Source organism: Rhea pennata, chromosome 24 (assembly GCF_028389875.1).
Source record: "Rhea pennata isolate bPtePen1 chromosome 24, bPtePen1.pri, whole genome shotgun sequence".
In the NCBI taxonomy this organism is placed as follows: domain Eukaryota; kingdom Metazoa; phylum Chordata; class Aves; order Rheiformes; family Rheidae; genus Rhea; species Rhea pennata.
Genome location: NC_084686.1, coordinates 4973095 through 4996393, shown reverse-complemented (window position 1 = coordinate 4996393; position 23299 = coordinate 4973095).

Here is a 23299-nt window from a genome sequence, read left to right as displayed (position 1 = left end):
CATCTGTCGTGTTCTACCTTCGTATGAGCTGCACAAAGGATAGGAGGGAGGTTTCTCATGAGCCGCTTCTCACCGCTCACTCGGAAACAGTGGGTCAGAGTCTGCCTCCTAAAGAACCTGGGTATTTTCATACCGGCTGCAGCAAGGCTGCCTTCCCTAAACCTCTCTCTGCCTTTCACATTTTGACACACTCAGTCACAGTGTGCGTATTTGTATAGTCGGTGTATAAATATACTTGGACTTCCATACAAGCTCTCTGTATCTCCAGAGATCTAGGCCCTTAAAGAAAATATTATTCTTTGGCAGCAGCACACAGACATCAATTTACAGAATTTTTCATAAATAGAGCTTTCCTGAGGGCTGCATTATTGATTTACTTTTGACCTAGTACAGTGCTAGCGTCGTGATCAGAAAAGGCTGCTCTCAAATTGGGAAGTTCTGCTTTTCCTTTAACTTCATTATCAAAGCATTCACTCTTTCCAAGGTCTGTAATAAAGCAGCCTATCTCGGCCAGAGATAAGTATTCTTTATGAACTGAGTTGTGTTTTGGATAATTGAGACCTGAATGCCAGGAAGTCATAAAAAGTTCTCCCTGCTCGTGAAGTTCCCTCTAGTTTGGTTTTCTTGCACTAATAAACTTCTCTTTCCCACATTTTTCTTCTTATTAACCACAACACATTGTATTATCCAGTCACTGCAAAGGGCTCTGACAGTCCTTCTGTATCTTGTGAGTTGTTAGGACTGCATTTCATTAACCACAATAAAGCAACATGCAGTGTTTACCAGAATAACGATGCATGGTACAGGCAGAGATAAGCTCCCGTCAGGAAGTGTCTATAAAGCACAAGCAATTCCAGTGCTTGTTCTTTACGTTTCTGACATTGTTTGTGGAATTTCAATTTTGTATCCTGCAAATGCGAGCAGTGCTTGTGAGAGTTATGTTCCACTGAGATAGCACCTGGGGGCTTCAGAGCAGAGAAGCATCCTTCTTTGTATTTCCCTTACACGTAAAGACAGCAGTCAGGAAGAGCAGCCTTGCTGTGCGAGGTGCTGCACGGAATAGACCAGTGCCAGGCAGAACTCAGAGCTAAAATACACTGCAGCAAGCTGTGCAAATGGAGGAATGAAAAAAAATGGAATAACCTGGACAAAGGGCTTTAAGTGCTAAACTGGTTATGGTATATGGTGAACAAATCACTGCATCCATTCTTCTAAAGTCTCCTTCGCAAGAGTAATTCAGTTTTCAGTAAAGATTAATCCCACAATGACCACCAAATTGCTTCTGAGATTTGCAAATAGCCAAAAGGTTCAGCACTACCTAAATTCAGGACACAAGATGAGTTTTAGGACGGAGCAGAGCCCATTTGCGGGAGTTACATGGTGTTGCTGTTTCAGTTCATACTAGGTGGAGGAGAGCACAGTCTTGGTAGATTATGGTCTGAAGTAAGGTTTCACTTGACCTGGAGATTCTTGTTAGTTTTTATTATTATTATTATCATTATCATTATTGTTATTATTATTATTAGTTAAGGTAGTATATAAAGAAGTTGTAGGCACTGAGGAAAAGGGTTACTGTGCTAGCCACTAGGCACAAACAGAACGAGAACACAGACATTGCCTCAGAGCATTTCCATCTCAGTTCTCCTGCAGACCCTTCTGAAGGCAAAGATGTTTAAATCAACTCATGGGACCATTTCAACACTTAACACAACTTTTTCAAATCTCAGAAATACCTGTTTACAGATTAGTAAATTGCTGCTATTCTTGTGGCCCATAATGTTAGTGTTGGCTCTTTGTTAGGGTGGTTTCGAAACACCTGTGGCCTCAGGCTTTGAACCAGTTCAGTCTCTCCTGAAATTGCTGAGGTTCCTTGCATTATAGTATACATAATTTGTGCAGTGGATTTGTCCTTAAGATTCGGAGTCATAAGGTGTTAAAGTGTAAGGGGACCTCCAGTTTTAATCTTCTCCTCTTCCAAGTGTTTTTCCTCAGCCTGCTGTTGTAGAGGCAAAGCATGTCTGCATCGACCTTTCTTACTCTCTTTGCTTTGCTTTTTGGGCCATACCCTGGGGCATAAAATAGTGTGGAGCATTACATATTTTGTGTACTAATAAGCAAAAGAAAACCAGAAAGAAACAGCAATAACCTGTGCATTAATTTGCTAGTCATGTGCTGTAACATTATTAGCTGATTCCCTTGGAAAATTACCACAAGTACAGCTTTGCTGACTTGCACATATATAATGTATAAATGGAGCCATCAAAATTTAATGCACCCTTAGCAATGTGTTTCTTTACACTGCCTGTGACATGAGTTTCATCTTTTTGTCTCAACAGTTTATCACACTCAGCATAGCAGCGATGCAATATAATGAAGTACAACTCAGCTATGCTATCCACAGAGGTAATTTTTTTCTCGTGTTCACTTTTCCATCGTGACATGCAATACTTATTGATGGCTTTTTTATAACCTTATGCAGTCAGGCAGCCTCTATGGATTGGTTAGCCTTGACCTAACCAAGGCCAAGGTCTCCTGCCCTAAGCATTCATTATTACATACACATACACACACACACGCACACAGTCATCTTTTCCCTAAGAAAGCTGCAATGTAGACTGGATTATAGAAAGCAAAGACAAAGTGATTTTACAGCACAACAATAGATGATTCAAAAAAGAGCCTAGACAGTTTATTACCAGAGTCTGCTGTAACGGCAGAACCACACTTTCATCCAATTTTCTTCAGTATAACAATAAGAGAGAATGAATCTGAATTGAAGGTATATAGAAAGAAGGAGATTAGGAACAAAATAGAAAGTCACCAGGGTGAGAGAAATACAAGGTTGGACCCTATAAAAAGAAAAATGCTACTGCTTCTGAATTAGGTTTCCTATAGAGGCATTTATAGACACCTGAATACTGCGATTCAGAGGTATTTTTGCCTTACAATTAGAAGCCAGGGTGGCAGAACAATTCTCAAAGCCACAGTCTTAACATTTCACGAATCCATCCATCCATCCCTGGAGAGTCTCTGTAATAAAATTGCACAGTTGCTTTTGTAGATTCAGCAAGGACATGCGGAAAGGGCTGAAAAAGGAAAAGACACAAAATGTTCAGTTTTGAGAGTCTACAGTTTATTGTTAATGCTGAGAAATGGAAAATTACGATGATAGGATTTAGACATAGCTTCAGAAAAACCTGGATTTCCAGTATAACTATGAGAAATCTGAGGTTTCGCACACCTTTTGGTCTGGAACTCTGCAGTTCTGAAGGCTTTTACCCATATACTGAAACTCCAGGAGGATAAAACCTGAGGAGAAGAAAAAATATAGTGGGTATATGAAAGTACCCACCTCAACTTTGTAATGTTCGGAAGGCTCAACTACTGAGCCATATTGAACAATCCGACTGTTTCCAGTGGGAGACCGTCATTATTTATGGGCTTTGTTGGTTCCCAAATTATTACTTTCAGTCTAATCATCTGAGATCACCAATAGATGACTGCACAACTGTTTAAATGTTTATCCAGTTAAATCAAATGTATTGCATTTAGCATCTTTCTGAAAAAATGATGTATTTTTGAACTTCTACTATGTGTCAATTCCTTTATTTATAGAATAACATATATCCAGTAGGAGCTCCAGACACTGTGATAATTTTATTGAGATTTTAAGCTATGTAGTATTTTGGACTAAGCTAGTCATTGACTTCATAAATTTCCTCACATTCTTCTGTATTGCCAAGAATTACGTTCTATTGCAGCTCGAGAGCTCTTTCCATAGGCAAGCTCAGTTATATTTTCAACTTCCAGGAGAGTTCACAGCACTACTTATTTTTCTACAATCCAGCAGGTTTTAGTCGAACAGGCAGTAATAGGGTGTTCCAATATGGGTTTATTCCAGGATAATCCAATGGCTTTTCAAAATGGAACTGTGTTATTTCTGTCAAGCTCTGATATGGGGGTGGCTTCATGCCTTTCGCTGTTGCCCTTCTGTTGGCTGGAATCCTGTTGCTTTGTGTTACAGACCTCATCCTGTTTGCCAGCTCAGAGTCTGATTTTGGAAGCGAGAGGAGCTGAGTTCCCCTCCTGCTGCTGTCATGAATTCACGAAGACAAGCAGTAGGTAGCCCTCATTGCTGACAGATGCAACATTTCACGCTGCTCTTCTTAAATTTGTGAAATACCAAATTTTCTTTTTTTAAACTATTCTTTTAGCTAGCCATAATTCTGTTTACTTCATTCCTTTAAGCACACTGGTAAATCAGTAACAAGAGGAACAGATCCCTAAGGTGTGAAAGTGCTGTGGATTCAACACTACTGGTTTGCACAGGTGACTTCATAACTGATCTGTTGGCAGGAAGTAGCAAGTCTTCAAGGCAGCAACAAAAAGAAATTGTTGATCAAGGGAGATAGGAGAGGGAAAGAGGAGGACAGTGTTTCCCTTTGTAGGGAGATGCATCAGGAGGACTGAATCTTATTCTGAGGCCACCACCCAAGGGCAAACAGCTCTGCAGGCTGCAGATGCGCTATTGGAAATAGAATACATCCTTGCTGCATGAGCTGACAGAAAGCCAAGCAGGAAGAACCTTTCTTCCTCCTTTTCTGGCCCTGCTACCCATTATTCATTTTAAACATTAACCTTTTAGGGAAGTAGAAAACAATCACAGATACTGGAAAGAAAAATTGATTTGATCTTTTCCATAGTGCCCCTCTCAGCTCCAAGAAAACATGGAAGTTGATTTTTCAAACAAAGCCAGAACAAAGAGAGGCTGAGAGAGGAGGGAGCAAGAGGAGTGTGGCATGGCTTGCTTGCCTTCTCTCTTTCAACACTAACTGGGCTACAGAAGCATTGGTAAGATCAGATCAAATTCAGAAGCACAGAACACTTGATTCAGGTGGGGAGAAATATAAACTAATCCAATTTGGTGAGGGGAAACAGTTATTTCTCTGTCATTTTCAAGTTGCTTTTTATTGAGGCAAGTAATGGGCCTACTCTTTTCTCCTGCTGTTATTGGAAAACCTCTCCAGTCATCTCTTCCATATTTATTAGCAGGGAGGAGAAGGAGAGTTACAGAACAAGCCATTAATTGCTGCTTACCACTCTGTTTTGATGCCAGCAAGTGATGTATTTCTAGCAGGTGTGCAGCATGGGCATGGTAAATAGGTAACAAGTCTGAAACATCATCAGTGCTGGAATGAAAACTCTCAGCTAAAAAAAAAAAGTCAGAAAAAATCATCAGAAGTTATCGGAAGTCAAATAAATCCAGCTTATGACCCACTCTCTTTGTTCAAGGGAGCTCACCAGTTTTCTTGGAGTCAGGGGAAGCTGTAGCGTTCAGGTCACGGAGCTGCAGAACAGAAACTGTAGCTGAGTAAGGCCTGGAAGAGTTAAATGCCACCAGAGAACTGAACAGTGGATCACAGAAGGTGAGAAACATAAAGGCAGCAGAAATCTGGGCCATGCGTCTTTCAAGAGATAGAAGCTTAAATTTAAAACGAGTGACACAATTTGAAAAAAAATTGCCGGGTGCCTAACAAAGTTCCTTGAGGTCTCTGAGTAGAAATCAGGGCACTTATTTAAGACTCTACCTGTAGTGATTTGGGCTTCTTTCTGAAATGCTGGCTTTGAGGTATTGATGCTTTATAAGGTGCAGAGGGGGAGAGGTTCACATCCTGTCACTGGAAAGCCAGTGTAAAGGAACAGAGCCAGGTCAGTGTGTGGTAAACAGAATAAATGCATCTTTTCCCCAAAAGCTTGTAAGTTACTTAGAAATATAAGACTTCTTTTTAGAAGCAATTTAAGTACTTGAGAGTTAGTGTCATCAAAAAAAAAAGTAATGGATTTTGCGTGCGGGGCATTTAAAATGAATCCATTTTAAATGTGTTTGGAGTCATAGAATGGTAAGGTTGGAAGGGACCTCTGGAGATCATCTAGTCCAACCCTCAGCATAGCCCATACAGCAACTGAACCCACGACCCTAGCATTAGCAGCACCATGCTCTAACCAACTGAGCTAAACCTGCCCCCATGCCTAATTGTTGTTGAGTGATTTGCACAGCAAACTGGTTAACATAAAACAAGTTCCACATCTTCAACTTGTATTTCACTTATCCATTCCTTTTCTTCTGTCATAAATTTGGGCTGACAGCTTCCAGGTGCTTCTGCCCTGGAAAAGCAGGCCAGTTTCTGCAGGAAATTTCTCCTGCTCTCCTGGAAATCAGTTAAGTCCTGTCCTACTGTAATACACCTGAGCGTTTGGAAGTCTATTAAATTGAATAGGTGGATGTTGGAGGTGAGATTTGTCTCACTCATGAAACTGAACACGATATATTTCTAGTGTCACTTCTGAAGAGTACCTCTGTTCTGTTGTGGATCTTCTTGCTAACAACTCTCTCTACAGTGGAAGTATTTTATTTTCTTGGGAGTAGAACAGGGACTGGAGATCAGGGCACCTAGATTTCCTCCTTTGTTTCGCTGTCAGGATATCATGCTTCACATAAGCATTTGTTTTGTACCTTTGAAAGTGATATATTTTCCTTCCCTGGAGGAGATTGCAAGCTTTTAAGTAGTTGGGCTTGCACTTGAAGCAGTGGACTAGTTTCAGAAAACTTGGGAACGCAGACCTGTTTTCGACAGTCGTGCTGGGTGAGCAGTTTGTCCAAGGCACTTCACTGCTTCCTAAGTCAGAAGCAGCTTTAGTTTCCTAAGTAGGAGGTAGAATTGCACCAACTTTGCACACATGGCCCTCAGTTTTTGTCTCTGTTCCCGCATCAGCTGCTCTCTGAATTGTTTGTTTAGAGATTTTCAAAAGCACTGGTCTTGTAAACCTTGTGCTTCTGACTCCCTCCATGGATTTCTGAAGTTTTCTCCTCACCCTTCCCTGAGAGATACTGTCTACATACCTGTGTATAGCACACACTGTCTCTTATCTCAGCTGTGGCTAACATGTCCTGCTCAAGCACTTAAAGATCCACGAGGAGAACAAAATACTGAGTCAAAATAACAAAAAAAGAAGTTAAATTGTACACAATAGGCAACTGCTAGGCTGCTTAATCTGACTCAAGGGCTGTGCCATACAAAAAGGAACTGCCAGCCCTGCTGGTTTAATATCAAATTATAGAAGCTCACAAACATGCTATTTGGAGTCTGTACTTGCTTCCTTCCATCCAGCCCTCTGCAGAACAGAGGTCCAATCTCTCAGGCTGATAATTTGCAGCTCTTGGAATTTCAGAAACTTCCAAGTTTGTGTCCAGCAGAGGAACTGTATCTCATATATTGAGGTTGGACTAGATGATCTCCAGAGGTCCCTTCCAACCTTACTGATTGTATGATTCTATGATTCTATATGTTGTCTGAGCCAGGCAGAAAATCTCAGGAAGGAAATCCTGCACGTTTTGCTTACTGCTCTGTGGCCAGATAAGTGCACTGGGGAAGAATCTTGGTTCTGACCCCTGATTTATATAAAACCAGCTTTCTTCTGTTTTGCATATCTATTCCAGCATTTACACTTACACCAATGACTGAACAGATAATGCCCAAAGGCAGAAAGTAGTACTTACTGTAAAGATGATTTGACAAAAACAGCTTTTGTGCGTGGATCTGGGATGAAAAATAGATGCCACCACTCCTCAGTTCGCTTGTATGTTAATGACAGGCAAATGAGCTTCCTTTTGCCGCACATCTGCCTGAAGAAACGCATAGGCCAGTAGGATAAGGAAAAGGTTGCAGACTGAGCTACCTGTGCTATTTTTTCCATTCTCCTCTGTTGTGGGCACAGACTTCCCCTGCAGTTTCATATTTAGCCAGAAGCTCCCCCTGGCAGTCTTATGACATCTGGTGGTATATGTTGTAGGTGATTACTGCATTATTTCAGAGAGTGGGTAGGAACACTCCTCTACCATGATAGCTATAAGAGTGCAGAAAGTCAGGATTTGTACCTGTTCTTTTTGAAACTTCTCACCCAGATGTTTCCTGCTCCCAGGAGGTGAGTAGAGAAAGTTCTCCTTTTAGAGCGATGAGCAGCTTTTTCCTGTTGTTGCTAGCTCAGGTTCCAGAGTTGGTCTGAGGGAAGAAAAGAGTTATAAGTCACATATTCAGACAATTAAGCCTGAAAGACTGAAATGAATAACAAAGTTGATGGGTATGAATAAGTGTCAAAAGATTTTTTTGTAGCGAGGTGCTAGACATTATTTGTCCCAACTTTTCAGTGTCTTATCCACTGTAACAGGTATAACTGATTATTCTCCATCCTTACTAGGAAATTCCAAATATACAGAAGGCTTCTTCATGGTCTTCTTTTGAAGAAGCAATCCCAATTCATTCTGCCTTTTCTCATAGGTCAGATAGGACTGTATGAACTGGAGCTGCATTTTCTCAGAGATGAAGACAGCAGCCTTTATAACACTAATTATATACAAGGAAAAGCCTTGTCTAAGGCTCAGCATTGGGATCTGGATTAAGCTATAGGTATTAGTGCCACAGCAACAGCTACACAACAGGCCGGTTCCCCACGCGTTCAGTAAGTGCTGGAAATCAATACCTTCTTTGGCAAGTGAAACCGACTTGAGGCTGTTCTGTCTGTTGTGGCAATGCAGTTGGTGCCACTTCTCCGAGGCAGCTAACAGCTACTACAAGCAAGTAATAGCAATGCTAGCCTCCTTTGCAGGGCCTGGTTTCAGCAGGATTTTTGGCGCAACAAGGTAAGACTGTCGATATGTTACTCTTCTGCTACCTGTGCACAACTTGTGACTGACAGCTCCCTCCTTGTCTAGATGAGCCTTTCCACTACCACTTGTTTATGTTTTATGAATGTAGTAAAGTATTTAGTGGAGATACCACATCCCTTTACACACGCTCTCTAATTATATTTTGACTTCAATTACACACCAGGAGGTGGTGCAATGTCATATATGCTGCAGTCGCAGCGAGTTTAGAGCAAGGTTTCTCTCAGATGAGACTCTTGATTAGTTCCCATCTTCATTCTTTTCTCCTGAATTCCCCAAGGACGTACAACTACAAGCACAGGGAGCTGTTTTGCCACTACCATCACAGTAAAGCAAATCTTGGCTCAGAAAGTTTGTCTGCTTTGTTTGCAGTCGCAAGTCACAAGTGCTGCAGTAAGAATTCGATAGTTATTTCATTGATCGAGAAACAAAACAGAAACCAAGGCTTGCCAACAGCACAGTCAGGAGCATAATGGGCCCTCTCTTCTGCGTACATCCTTAATAATAAGGGCCTCATACAGGTACAGATAGCTTATTATTTGTCTGCGAGTATTCAATATCTAGGCGCTTCTCCCAGGCATTTATCTGACCACAGGCACGGCCAGTTACTAAGCTCACTCTATAATGAGTTGAATCTTAAACCAAAACAACAATGCAGATTACTTCACCAATAATGCTGAGACAGGGCCGTGGCCCGAAAGTAAAATTTTCCTCAGTTTTCCATAAAGGCAAGGGGACCAGCTAAAACGTGTGTTTCAGGAGTCATAAGGTTGTTTACTGAAGGGTGTGAATGCCAGCGAGTTTATCCACTGAGCTTGTAACATAGAGCGGCTGAGTTCCAATTTCTGTACTTCATTCTTAGGTTTTCTCACATGTTGTAAAATTGAGCAGTACTCTTGTCATTACATAGCTGTATTCAGAAAGCCTGTATTTCACCTAGCTCTCTGTGCCAAAGCTCTGTTGTGGACTAGGACCTTTAGCAGAGCCAGGAAAGGACACTAAGCATGAGAAGCTAGGTAAAATAAATGGCCTTTTGTGTTTCCCAGCAGATTTTTCTCCTTGCCAATTTGCAGACCTATATAACAAGCTATTGTGTATAGTTGGCCAGCTTAACTCTGAAATCTGCTAGAAAATGGGACCGTGTGTTTTGCTTAGCTCTTTAAAAGCTCTGTATTAGCTGTACTTTAGAATAAGCTTCACTGCTTTTTGGTAGTATAAGAACTCTCTTTTGCCTCGCAGTTAGCTTTTAGACTTACTGCCTTCATTTTGCCTGAAATTGTGGATTTGACCAGCCTCACACACCAAATCTTTCTGGCACTTTGGTATTTATGCTCAGGCAGAGCACTGCCCAAACTGGCCAGGATTTTCTCTCGTCTTTTATTTCTCATCATTTTTCATGCTGTTGGTTCTGTGCCCTCTGCACTTGGCTCCCTGTTTGCTTTAGCGGAGACTTTCTCCTCAGTAGCTGCTGCTTCAACCTGCTGCCCTTTAGGTTCCTTAGCAACATTGATTCCTCTCCTCTTGCCAAGTTTTCCTCCCTTTTTTGGTTTTCTCAGAAAGGGATGCAAGAAAGACAGGAAACGCCTGGTACCCATTCCTTCATGTGTCAGAATGCGCTGGATAACTGACATGAGAAAAATATCAAGTACTTTGCGGAGGCACTAGAGCACAGTCAGCTGAGTTAAGTAGATGTATGGTGTGCATAACTATTAGCTTCTTGCAGTCACCATCATGGTGATTTACTGTATTTCTAAAAACAGTTTCTGGTTTAAGTAGGCAGCTTCAGTAATTGGATTTCTTAAAGAGGTCTTAGAGATTTTGTGCACAAAGCAAAAAGATGGCTATCTTTTGCTACAAGCTCACATAGAAGAAAGGGCTCACACTTGGTCTGCTTTCTTCCAGAAAAAATTCATGCAGTTACGCAAGTGAATTAAGAAAGTTTAATGTCTTGTTTCAGCAGTTAGATAGAACAAATGCAAGCATTTGGTAAGATTGGTCTTGCACTGTAAATTCAGTTTCTGTATTACTATTACGTTTAAAGAGTGGTGCATGCCTATGACAATTAATCCTTCTGTGTAAGAGCTCTTAAGCCTTCATAGCTTACTATAATATATATGAAATCTGCTGCAGTCATGTAGTGGGCGTTTTTTATTATTATTTTAAATCTGAGATCAGTGCTGATGTTTTCAGAAATCAGTTAAGTTTGGTATACTTTGATCTAAACTGTAGCAAGGAGTATTCTTTAACATAACATTTTTTTAGCATCCAGGTGAAAGTATGGGTGAATGTGAGAGGTTTAAAGGCAATTAAATGAATACTCACATTGTTAATTTCAGTTCATTTGAATAGTCAACACACAGAGGAAAAATCTATGCTAGATTCTTTTCTCTACACTAAGAAACTAAAACATTTGCAGTAGACCTACTTCCAATGCACCTGATCCAGATTAGCTCTTTCATTTGCTAGTTAATTGATGAATTGATCAAATCTGATCTGCTCTAAGTTGGCCAGAAGAGAAGTAATAGCATTATCTTTCTCTTCTGTACTATATAGTAGATAACAGATTTTTAAAACAGTTTAGCAAAGCTTTAGGTTTTCAATGGAGCTCTAGAATCAAAGATTTTCTTAGTTATTGTTTGGTGCTTGCTCTGATGTTCCACAACCAATGTTGCTTCTTTCTACAGGGAGCATATTAAAAAAAAAGAAAAAAGATTTTCAGCAAATACAGATGCCCCTGTTTATAAACCTACTTTTCCAAATAGATTTCTTTTGGAAGCACTAAGCACTACAGTAAATAACTGCAATGCAGTTATTTACTCTTTTTAAAAATAAACAAAAAATCTATATTTGCAGAACCAACCGACAAACAAATAACTAGAGGAAACACCCTTCTCAATAGGGTAAGAAGAGGAGGAAGAAGAGAAGGCAAAAACATTTTCTTAACAGCCAACAGGGGAAGCTGGTGAACACTTCTCACTCACTTCTCCACAAAAGCCTTTGCAACTTCAAGCCGTTCTCAAATAGACCTTTGTAGCCCCATTCAACGTCTTTGCCACCTCCTCAAAGTGAGTTCCATATAACGATTTTTTCACTGCTGTGTTACATATTCAAACATATTCTAACCTACAACACTAAACTGTTGTGTTGTATTGTACAGTAAGATTGATTGTCAAGACTTTAAGTAAAGAGGTGTGTTTCTAAAAAGTACCCCCATAGAGAGAAATGTAGCAGCCTAGTGAAACAGAGCACTAATCTCTAACAGAGACTGCTTCACTGTATGTGCAATATACTTATATAAGGGATTGTTAGGCACACTTCCCTGCTGAATTCAGAGCTCAGTTATACTGAGCGTACTCCTTGTAAGAGACAGTACTTCACCCTGAATGTGTTGCAAAGAAAAAAAGCAGATTATTCCAAAGCTAGGAAGGAAAATGGGGAAAAAAGAGTTTTACTCAGTATCGCAGTGCCAACCGTGGCAGGACAATGAACAGGATCTTGGCCTACAAATATCCAACACATATTAATTGTTCACATAGTCACTGACTGCTGCCATCGTATTGTGATAATGAAATAATGTATGGCAGTTCATGGAAATCTCTAAGGTTCTGCCTTAAAATTAAGGCCTAGAATGCCATGTTTTCCCACATTTAAACAAAATTCCTTGTTTCCTAACAGGGAAAATCACAGGCTATTGTTATACCATCTCCCTTGCTCACATGTATGTTGTATATCAAAGCAGATTTGTGAAATGGAATAAAGGGTTCCTCCTAAATTTTTGATTTACCGGGTGAGCTAATCTGCAAGCGGAGTCATATGTTTGGTTGCAGAAGGTCCATCTCAGAAATTTAACTGAGAGCATTTAAATTCATCTCTTTTCATACTCAGAAAATATGACAGAGATTCTAAACCAGTTTCTTTCCCTGGTTTTCAAGTCCTTCCTAATTCGGTGCTTGCTTGTTCAGGGCCTCCACTTAATCAGAATTTGATACCTCCCTGCCTAAAATAAATAAATAAATACAATGGGTAATTTTTCTCAGGTCACTGGAAGTGGCTTTGGACTTTGATGTTACTGTCAGAATAATTTCCTGCTGAGTCCGTTGTGCCTGCACTGAAGTTACAGAAGCTATTAGCTTGTTGTTATTTTCTAACTGCTCTCTGGATAGTCTCTCAAATTTTCATTTGAGCTTCTAAGAGCATCGCATGATCCTAAGAAGAGACTAGTGAAGATATTTTGCTATTACTGCTTCCTATAACACCCTTCACTATTATTCCCAGATAAACCCATACTGGGGTAAGGACAGGCTTGAGAACTGAGAAAAGAAAATCTCTACTTTCCTTGAGCATTACCTGTATTTTTAGAGGTGAAACACCAACAGCCTTGTCAATCTGGGCCAAAATATTTCATTCTGGTATAGTAATTGGCTTTGCTCTTTCATCAATGCTGCTGTAATTTGTTTTCTTCTCTGATGTCACCTGGTCCAGAGCAGTATAGTTTCCCTGGTAATTTGTTAACCCCTATAAGAATTGTCTTCCTGTTTGTAATCCACATAGCCAACAAGTCTGTATATATTAGCAGCAAGATCCTGATGGTCTAAGAACTTTGAGTAGGAAGATATGGAAATAAATACTTCAATGTAAGACTTCATCGTGATTGCCAATAGCATCTAGTTTAGCAGGCCTTCTGAAACACTTATTGCAATTATGATGCCAGCAAATATATTTAACACCTATATTAATAAATATGCTACTCTTTTTGGGGGGGTCTGTTTAAGCTCTTGGCTTTATCAACTTTCTACAGCGTTTTGCTTGGGGACCTAGATACTGCAGCAAACAAATATCATCCTCATAGGTCATTAATAACCAAGGAATTCCTTTTGCATTAGAAGAGGCAATGCACCAGATGGTGTTTCTGAGTGTATGGTGAAAAACAGCTGCTTTGCTGCTCATTTATTTCTTTGCATGTACAGCTAACTGCTTTTGATTAAGGCAGAAGTATAGAAAGAGATATGCTGTAACTGTTTTTTAGTTCAAATTCTATTGCGAGAAAAGTGCTGAGGTGCACCCGTAAGCGTGGGGTTATATATGGCGTTAGCAACAACGTAGATCTGGTGATGGACAATACTAAAGAGCATTGCTATCCCTGTTCACGTTACGCAAGCTACTGCTGTACGTATGAAGATGGGAGATAGTGAGATAGAATGTTTAACTTTATCTTAGGTAAAGAGCTGAATGAGGAAGATGAGAATGGGGAAGTTACTGTCGCCGTATGTTTCCCCCTAGGAATAGGATGAAACTATTATAACACCAGTACTTAAAAGCAAAGTTTTGTATTAAGAGCAAGTGAAGTGTTACAGTTAGGAACAGTATCTATCTTGAGCAGTTTGTAGAAAGCTGATGGTGAGTTTCACAAGCGCAAGCTGTTTGCTCATTAGCTTCCGTGGCTGATCCTCCCCGCTTCTTGAGGGCAAGCTGGGATTCTCAAACGCGCTGGGGTATTTGTAGCATAGCCCACACTGATTTCTGCCTACAAGTCAGCTAGTCAGTTTTTTTTTTTCATTCTCTAGAGGAGTTTTTGTTATCAGCTGGTTTATTTAGCAGTAAAAGGTTTAGCTATTTAAGGTGTCTTCCCTCTCCATTAGTGTACGTGTGCCTAGGTTGGTTTTATGACATGGATATGAGCCGCAACATTACGGTAGTTGAATTAGGAACCCCACTAGCCTGAGTTACTTTTCCTTAGATTGTTTCCCCCATCCCTTGGGAGGCAGCCCTGCCATAGCCAGAGTACATGCTGTCAGCTTTGTTGCTTCTCCTTTCCTGCAGAGAGCCCTCCTAGCTCTCAGCATTCTCTGCAGCTGTGGGTAAGCAGTGGCAGCCCATTTCTCCTCCCTCCTCTGTCCCCCTTTCAGCTGTAGTCAACACTTCATTTGAGGCAATGAAATTGGCTTTTATTGACTTACAAACATTAAAAAAAAAGCATAAAGCAGTCCATTTGAGTAGAAAAACAGCAGCCCCTCATTTACCAACCCTCCCACACTATACCTACTATTACTATTATGCATTTGTAAACATCTAGTGTTTTCATAATGTATATATTTATTGAGTTTGATAATATTAATGCACTTGGCTTGGTCCATCAGGCAGAGCTAGTTATTAAAAGCAGAGGAAAGGAAATAAAATAGTAATGGGAAGCTCTAGGAAAATACAAATGCACCTTTCTGCCTTGCACCTTTGCTTAGTTTCAACACAGCTAGACAGGCAAGCCTCCAGTGAGCAGCAGAGAAAAACAAGCCAAACAGAAATCTCACCGGTGAGGCAGCTCACAGTCAAATAGCACCAGAGCAGTAGGAAATAGATCAGTCACATGCCTTTGCTTACTAAGAGAACACAAAGACTTTTCCTTTTTTTCTTCTTCTACATCCAGAGGAGATACCCTCTGCATTACACCCATGCCTGTAGGAAAACCAGAATGGAACAACACACAAACAGTTTTAAAATGACAAAGAAGATTTTCCTCTTATTATCTGCAAGTCAGACTTCCCTTCTGGCCCGTCTGTTCTGAGGGGAGTACGCTGGGCACTTTACTAGCCCTTCTGCAGCCCACAGGAAGCCTCATTCTTGGCTGGTAATTGCATCAGGCTTGGCCTTAGTTTTTTCTGCAGAGGACTTGAGTTTCTTCAGCCATCTGCATAGAGGGCTGGGTTTGCGCAGCTTGTCGCTTGGTCTCTTACATGCCAGTGAGTTACTTGCCGCAGTTGCCCGGTCGGTTGCCAAATCTTGTGCATCTCTAGCTCCTGTCTCTACAGCAGCCTGCAGAGGCAAATAAGCTTTTGTCACTCTTGTGTCTTCTACAGCAGGCTCAACTGGTGCAGGTCTTTCCCAAGTTGGAGCACGTATTTGTCTGTCTGGCTTCAGCAGTGTAGCACCCTTATTTTCAGTCTCTGATGATAGTTCTGCAGAAGGCTGGGCCTCAGCAAGGTCTCGAAGCTGTGCGGTTTGCACTGTTATCTGTGCCACAGGCTTCTGCACATGTTGCAGAGAAGATGTTGCTTTTTCACTTTCCCTTCCTATGTCCTTGTTCTGTGTCCCTGCAGCAGTATCTGATGGTTTCTCGTTTGGAGCATGGTTCACACAGTTCCACAACCCAGCCATCAGGGCCTTCTGAGCAATAGGGGGATCAGCTTCTGTATTTTCTTGCACAGCTTCCTGCCTTTCAGAGTTCTGGCCATTTCCAAAGCACCACCTCTTGTGACTGACTTCATTCCCCATGATCGAGATCTACAGCACTAATCCTACTAACAGCCTTCTGCATAAAGCCTTTGGGATACTGAATGACTCTGGAACAGACAGAGCCTTTCCTTGGAAGCACACAGAGAGTCAAGCTTCTTCCTTGCTGTTAAGCTGATGGACCCCTCCTGGGCCAATCATCCCACCTGCAAGATAGTAAGGAATTCATCAGGACACAGGGCCCCAGCCCTGCAGAATTTCTGCGTTATATGAGCACATTTGCTGCTGTACCCAGTTTTCTGAGCAGGACGTAAATACAAAAAAGTTTAAAACTTGACATAAGAATGCTTTTCAATTTCCTCAGACTGACAGGAAGCTTAAAAATGTAGTCTCATCCCAGTATCTACATCTGCAGCAAGACTGGGAATCACCCTGTGGGCAGAGATTCTTAACATCTTATTTTTTGGCCAGGAACACCTCCCCACCCAGCTCAATTAACATCAGATTTCACATTTCATTTAAGAGCAGGCTGGATACAAGTTGCGGGAATAAAATAATAATTTTAAGTCACTCTCAGGTCAAGGGGCAGTCTTTTTCAGTTTCCTGATATCACTAAGAGCACTTAAGAAGTCAGTTACTCACCATGACTCTCAGCCAATACTGCACTTTACAGCTATTAGTTTGTATTACCAAAGTAAATAATATTTAGGTCTCCTCTTGTTTCCTAGTCCATTTGTTAATTGTAGAAAGAATTTAGCTAGAGTAGCCCTTCACAGGCTTGTTAGGGTATGGAAGCAAAGAGAAAGGAAAGACAAATTGTCTCCTTATTAGAGAGATCAGAAACAGGTGGATTTCAGGACCTGAGTCAGTATTTTATCATTCATTTACTGAATGTTTAGAAACCACATCAATGCCATCTCTTCTAATTCAGCTAATAATAAGAGGTAATATGTTTCAAATGCAGAGAAATTTAATCTGAAGTTAGGTTTGTAGAGTGCTGTTGTAAAACTCCAGATTACAGATTAAGTTCTTTGCAAGGAAAAAGCAGAAGAAAACCATGTGGAAAAGGGAAAGAGGGACCTGCACACAGACCTATTTATTAGTTCCTTTTTGAAATCTATCATCTCATGCAGATTAACTGTCATTGCTAAAAAGAGAAAAACATCATTTTATCTCATAAAGCAATTAAAGAACAATAAAAGCGTCCCATTTCTGGCAGGAAGGCGAGGCACAAAGGTGCATTTGTATCTTCCTAGCACTATTTTATTTCCTTTCCCCTGCTTTTAATAACTTGCTCTGCCTGATGGACCAAGCCAAGTGCATTAATATTATCAAACTCAATAAATATATTATGAAAACACTAGATGTTTACAAATGCATAATAGTAATAGCAAGTACAGCGTAGGAAGTTTGGTAAACCTCACCTAAAGCATTTCCTGCATCACAACTTTTCAGCCTTTATTTCTTATTTAGTATGGTAAGAGATGGTTCTTAAATAAGGTAGATGGTGACACCAAATCATTTCCCCAGAAGTCCCAGACCATTAGTTGCCTTGCATTGCTTGCTCCAGTACATGTCTTGTGCCGCTTTGAACAGACAGGAGAGTGGGCTATTCTTTTGGGGAGCCTTGGGTAACTGGTTCGTTTAAACAGAGAAAATAAATTTTCTTGTGTGATTAGAAATGTGAATTATAGGTAAATATTGAAAGTAAAATAGAATTGGTGTACAGCACAGTACAATTACCGATGGTTCTGCAGGAAGCTTAAGCCTGCATAAGGCAGAATAACAGAAACTACAGAAAAATAAATCTATAATTTAGGGATTACAGTTTTTTAACTGAAACTAATGGATCCAGAGCAGTTTTGCTGCACCGCTTGTGCTGCTTTCATGGATAGCATCTGTATAAATGTACAATTCCATGCTGGTTAGGCACTCACTTACAGGACTTCTAATGACTGAGAACTACTTAGCTGTAAGAACTGAAAAGTGAAAAAGATCAACGCAGCCATCCCTACTATGGAAAAGAACAGAATATGAAAAGGAGGAGACATGCAGTTTCATCCCAAAGCTAAAAAGAGGGCAACCTGCAAATAAACTAATGTTTTGTCAAGTTGACTTTTCAATGTAATTGCTGTAGCAGCAGCTACGATTTTGTGTAAATGAGTGTGGCAGGGGAATGTTTCATGTGACTTTGGTAAGGCACTGTAACACTAGGAGAGGAAAAGACAAAAAAGTTTGTTCTATGGTAAATTTACTCTTGTTAGATGTTATCACTACTGTAGAAGTGTTCCAAAACATCAGGATTGACAGCTTCAGTTGCCATTGTCTCAGAAGAGATGTTATTTATAGAGATGGATATAAAGATATAGATATTCCTTTTCCACTTAGATACAAAAGCACAGGATATTTTTCACATGTGTTGAAAGTGTTTTGCACAGCTCATCCTCATTTGGCCATTTCATACTGTGAATATTTTTGTTTGCTGTACTGTTAGTCCCAAACTCTTACAGCCATCATTGAACCTGTTTATTAATCAGTTTAGAAGTAGCATAAGAGCTAGCTCTTTTGCTGAGGGAAGTAGATAAACTCTACTGAAATGAGGTGACAAGAAGAAAACTAAGTGTAGAAAAACCCATCAGAATAGGCATAAACATCCCTCTCTCTGCAGGTGACTGCTCTCCTGAGCTCCCTTTCTAACTAGTGCAGAAGTGATTTCCTGAGAAAGGATTGGTCTTACTCTCCTTTGCAGCATAGTTTTCCAGACTTTTACTGGACAAAAGTCATTATTTCACTTGTGCTTCTCCAGGAGTTCTAATAAGATAACTTGGTGCAAAACTCTCCTTTGACTTGAAGGAAGGGAGGAAAAAAAACCCCACAGCAATAAGAGAACAGAGAAAGAATGTATCTTGTTTAAGTTTAGTGATAGTTTGAGCAATTGTCCTGCTCAACTGGTCTGGTCTCACAAGGGTGGGAGACTCCTCTGCATTTAGTAGCTTCGTACATAGAGAGCGGCACAGATCACACGTATGAATTGTTTGCAGCAGAATTAATGTTAAATGTTTCTCTTCTTAGTTACTCTGTGGAGAAGACCACTCCCCTAGGAAGTCTCCCCTCCCAAGCTTTGCAAGCACAGGGGATAAAGCTATTTTAACTTCTGTGTCAGCAGTAGAACTACTGTTGCATCTAAGCCAACTACTCCAGAATTAGATAGCCTGAAGTGACATCAACAAGAGATGGCATTCAGAAAAAAGAAACCTTACTTGGGTTGAGAGGTTATTCTGCTAGAGCCAAGTGAGGCACTGGGTGGCCAAACAGCATCATTCCTGCTGCCAAAGAGGCCCGGTTATTGGTTCTGTGATAACAGGTTCACTTCTCCCAAATAGGAGGCACAGAGGAGTGTCATCCTGACGCCTTACCAATAATACTCAAGCAGAACAGTCAGCTGGCACCTCTAACTTAAACAGCTGAACAGGTCTGTTATGGGAGAACCTGTAATCAAAAATAAAAGCTTCCTCCTCCCCTTCCCCTAAAGCGAGAAGGGGGTATAGGGCACAGCTGGGGTTTCAGGTACTTTGAAGTGTTTCCATCCTTCCTTGGGATGATTTACCTGTAAATCCACAGGTAAGGCTGTCACTTCCAGCACAAAGTTGGCCTCTATTAAACTAGCAAACTGCCAAGTAGTTGGCCGTTAGTGAAACAACATTTCATAACAAGTGTTAAAATGCAGCAATTTATTTATTCAAGTTACAGCACAGCCTTCACTGTCCACAGAATATTACAGCATGGTTGGTTTGGAACAGCAGTGACAGTCAAAGTACAATTAATACTTCCTGCTTGTTTGTCAGAGAAGTTTTAACCCCATGAAGTAATGCAGAGGAAAACAGTTACAAAGTGCATAGCATTAGAGTTAATGTGCACATAGAGAAAAAGAAGTCATCTGCAGTGGTATACCTTTGGAATCGAGATACGCTTAGTTCACCCATGGATAGAAGAAAGGGAGTTAGAAGTTCTCTGCAGGTGGCACTGCCAGCTCTGCTAGTGCAGCACCTCTTTCCAAAGCAGGTTTTATAACCCCCTGCTCTCTGGGTCATTTAGGGTATAAAGCCCTATTGGGCATGCATCCATCTTATGGTCTCTTGCACAATCAGGACACCACATTCGTCCCCGAGCTGCAGACTAACACTCTGTCTGCCAGATGCTTCCCACACACAGCTTCATGGTCATTCAGTGCTCTATTGCAGTGTCCACAACAGGCTGATTCACCCTTTGTGCCAGCTTTGATCTCCTCCTCGTGCAGGAGGGGCTGGGTTCCCATCAGATGGCATGGGATCTCTTCTAGCATCTGCCCCTCAGAAGTTGCAGTCATTTCCTCAGCTCGCTCTGGTTCCAAAGAATTTTCTTCCATATTCTCATTAGTAGGGACTTCTCTGTCTTTTTCCATTTGGGGATCAGGTGGGGCTGTAGCAGCGCAACAGGCTCTCTCGTCTACTGCCCAGCCTTCTGCAGAGTTCTGCAAATCCGTAACATCCTCTCTAGCATCTATAGTCTTCAAAGGCAGCTCTGACTCCCCCACAGTACATGGAGTGGCTGGGAACTCAGCTGCCTTCTGCACAGGCACATCCCGGTGATGCTTCCCAACATACAAATCCTCTGAAACACATTCCACTGTAGCCTCTTCTTTCCCAAGAGTCAGCACCCCAGGCTCCCATGGGATCCCTGTGGCAGGCTGAACTTCACAGAGTCCTCCATGGACTTCTGCTGACACATGGACTTCAGCTCTTATCCTAGTCTGTGTAACAGGTAGTGCTTCACGATCCTCCTCAGTTACTTGTGTATCAGGCATACAGCCACCAGCATGATGCACAGCACCTGGAGTCTTACCCATCTCTTGTAGGCTTCCCCTGGCAGAGCAGGGTTCCTGTGTTGTCAGTTCAACAGGTTCCTGGTGCTGCATCACCTCTGTGTTAGGTCCAGTTTCAGGTTCTTGTGGCACCTCAGCATCCTGTGCCTCTTCAGCAGTCACAGTGAAAGGGGCCCCAGTATGTTGGGCACCCGGAGATGCGGCCTGCTGTCCACTGTCCCATTTAGCCTGGGCAGCAGACTCATCTTCAGTAGTGTTGGGTTCTAACTTTTCAGCAGAAGCTTCAAGGCCTTTTGGAGTCCGTCCTATACGTGCCGAATGAAAATGGTTCTCCCCAGTCCACGTCGAAGCATCGTGACATGTACATGCCATCCCCTGCTTCTTTTTCCCCTTGGCCCTATAAAGGACGACTTTCTTCGGGAACACACAGAGCCTCCTGTTCTTGCTGAATATTCCTCCCATTGCCAGAACTGAAAGGAGCAACCCTACAAACAGCCGCCTTCTTCAGGGGCTGTCACCCTGCTACAAGTTACACGCTGCCAAAAGAAGAGCAGGGGGCTCTGTCACTCAACCAAGAAGCAACTTCACACCTGGAAGACAAGACAGTTTGTTCTTACATAGTATTGAGGGGAGGGCATTATCAAAGGTCACTGGAGTGCATTCAGTAGAGGCAGATTTGTACATGGCTGAGAAGCAAAAAAAGCTTTTAAGAACAGCAGCTTAAGGAAAAAGAGAGTGGGGAAAGAGACCATACAAGTCTAACCAAACAAGTGTACTCCAGAAAACAAATTGCAGTTCCTTCTAAGCTTTTAGAAGCCTAACATGCATGCATACACTACCCTTAGTCATTTTCAGGCAGGACCACTGCAGCACCAGTAGGTTTCTATTGTATGGCAGTGGCTAATACATCCCACTTCTGCTTGATCTAAAGACTTAGGGTAGTAGGCTTTTCCTGAAAAGTCTTAGCAGTTCGGGGAGGGGGGGGGGAACTTTTGTTGTTATTGAAGTTTTCCTATAGAGCACTAGGTTTCTAGGTTTTTTCCATCATGCTATTGTAATTTGGTTGTAGGCCCACCTAGAGAAGAGCAGGCTTAACATGGAAAGACTTCAGACTGAAGCTTTTGTTCCTAAAATCGTACCTGAGAAACACAGTTTAACACAACCAGCCATTTGAGATTGTTGGTTTTGTAAAACTGACTTTTGATAGCAATGGAAAGGAAGATATATCCAAATAGCCTCTGCTAGTTTCAATTAGCCTGTTGACACTCCAGGCCTTCCTGCTGAAGGCAACCTGCTTATCATCAGCCAACCTTCCAAACTGTGCATTTATCTCTTTCACAACCTCCCAACTTAATAGGGAGCTAGGTACTTCCTATCACAGGCTTCCATTTCATTAGCAATTCACTTTCTTTATCATGTTGCTATAAACCCTCCATTTCAGGCATCAAGACTCAAAGCTGATGTTCTTGCACACCAAGAATTAGGATTTGTCATTTAGTATGCTTTTGTAAATCTCTAGAGGTTCTGTAGAGTTTTAAGAGTTGCTAATACCATTTCAATATTTGCCTTCAGCAGTTTGACTAATTTATAGCTGGTCTGACTACTGAGACAAGAACTTTACATAGAGCTGTCAGTCTGGGAGGCCAGGTTCTAATTGGTCTCTCTAAGCTAACATGCAACAGATAGCCTCCTTGCTAGCAGCCTCTGGATCACAGCTGCAAAGCAGAACACAGTGAATCTCCTCTCCCATTGCATATCTAAGAGCTTACAAAGCCACTCACCAGTGCTTCACTGCTCTTCCAACATACAGCTGACTTACTCTCATCTAAAAGTCTCATCACCTCTAGATATTCATACAACCACACTAAGCACTTTTCAGCTTTGGCTTGGTTATCAGCAGACCACAAGAGACAGATTTCTGTAACAAAGTTGCCAAGTTTGTTAGACTCTAGTCACTCTAGCCAAGGAAGTGGTAAGACCACCAATAGTAAGTAAGGGCTTGCAGGGAAAAGAGAAACAGAAAAGAGAAAAGAGAAATTATCAGATGAATTTGAGATCAGAAGCAGATGGCATGGTTTATTCCTTAATAAAACTGTTAAGAGAAGATTAGCAACTCACACACCAGAGTTGCAACACAAACCAAGAAATAAAATAACACTTCTAGCACTTATTTACCTCTTGAGAAATGAGTAACAAGACCTGCCTTAAGCACCCTACACAAGATCAATAAAGCTACTTATACTCAAAGAGACTTTCACTGTAAAATTATACACAGCTTTAAGGAAACAAACAAACCCACACTAAAACCAAGCAGCAAGCCAACACCCAGAGAACGATATACCATAAGCACCCCTTAATCAAGATACCCACTGCCCCAGCCTTACCAACTCAATCTTCACTTAATACCCAACACCTACAAGGCAAAAGCATCAGACTGGTCTTAAATAGGAGGACGTGGTCACACAAAATTTCTTCCCCTTTGGTCTCCAAAT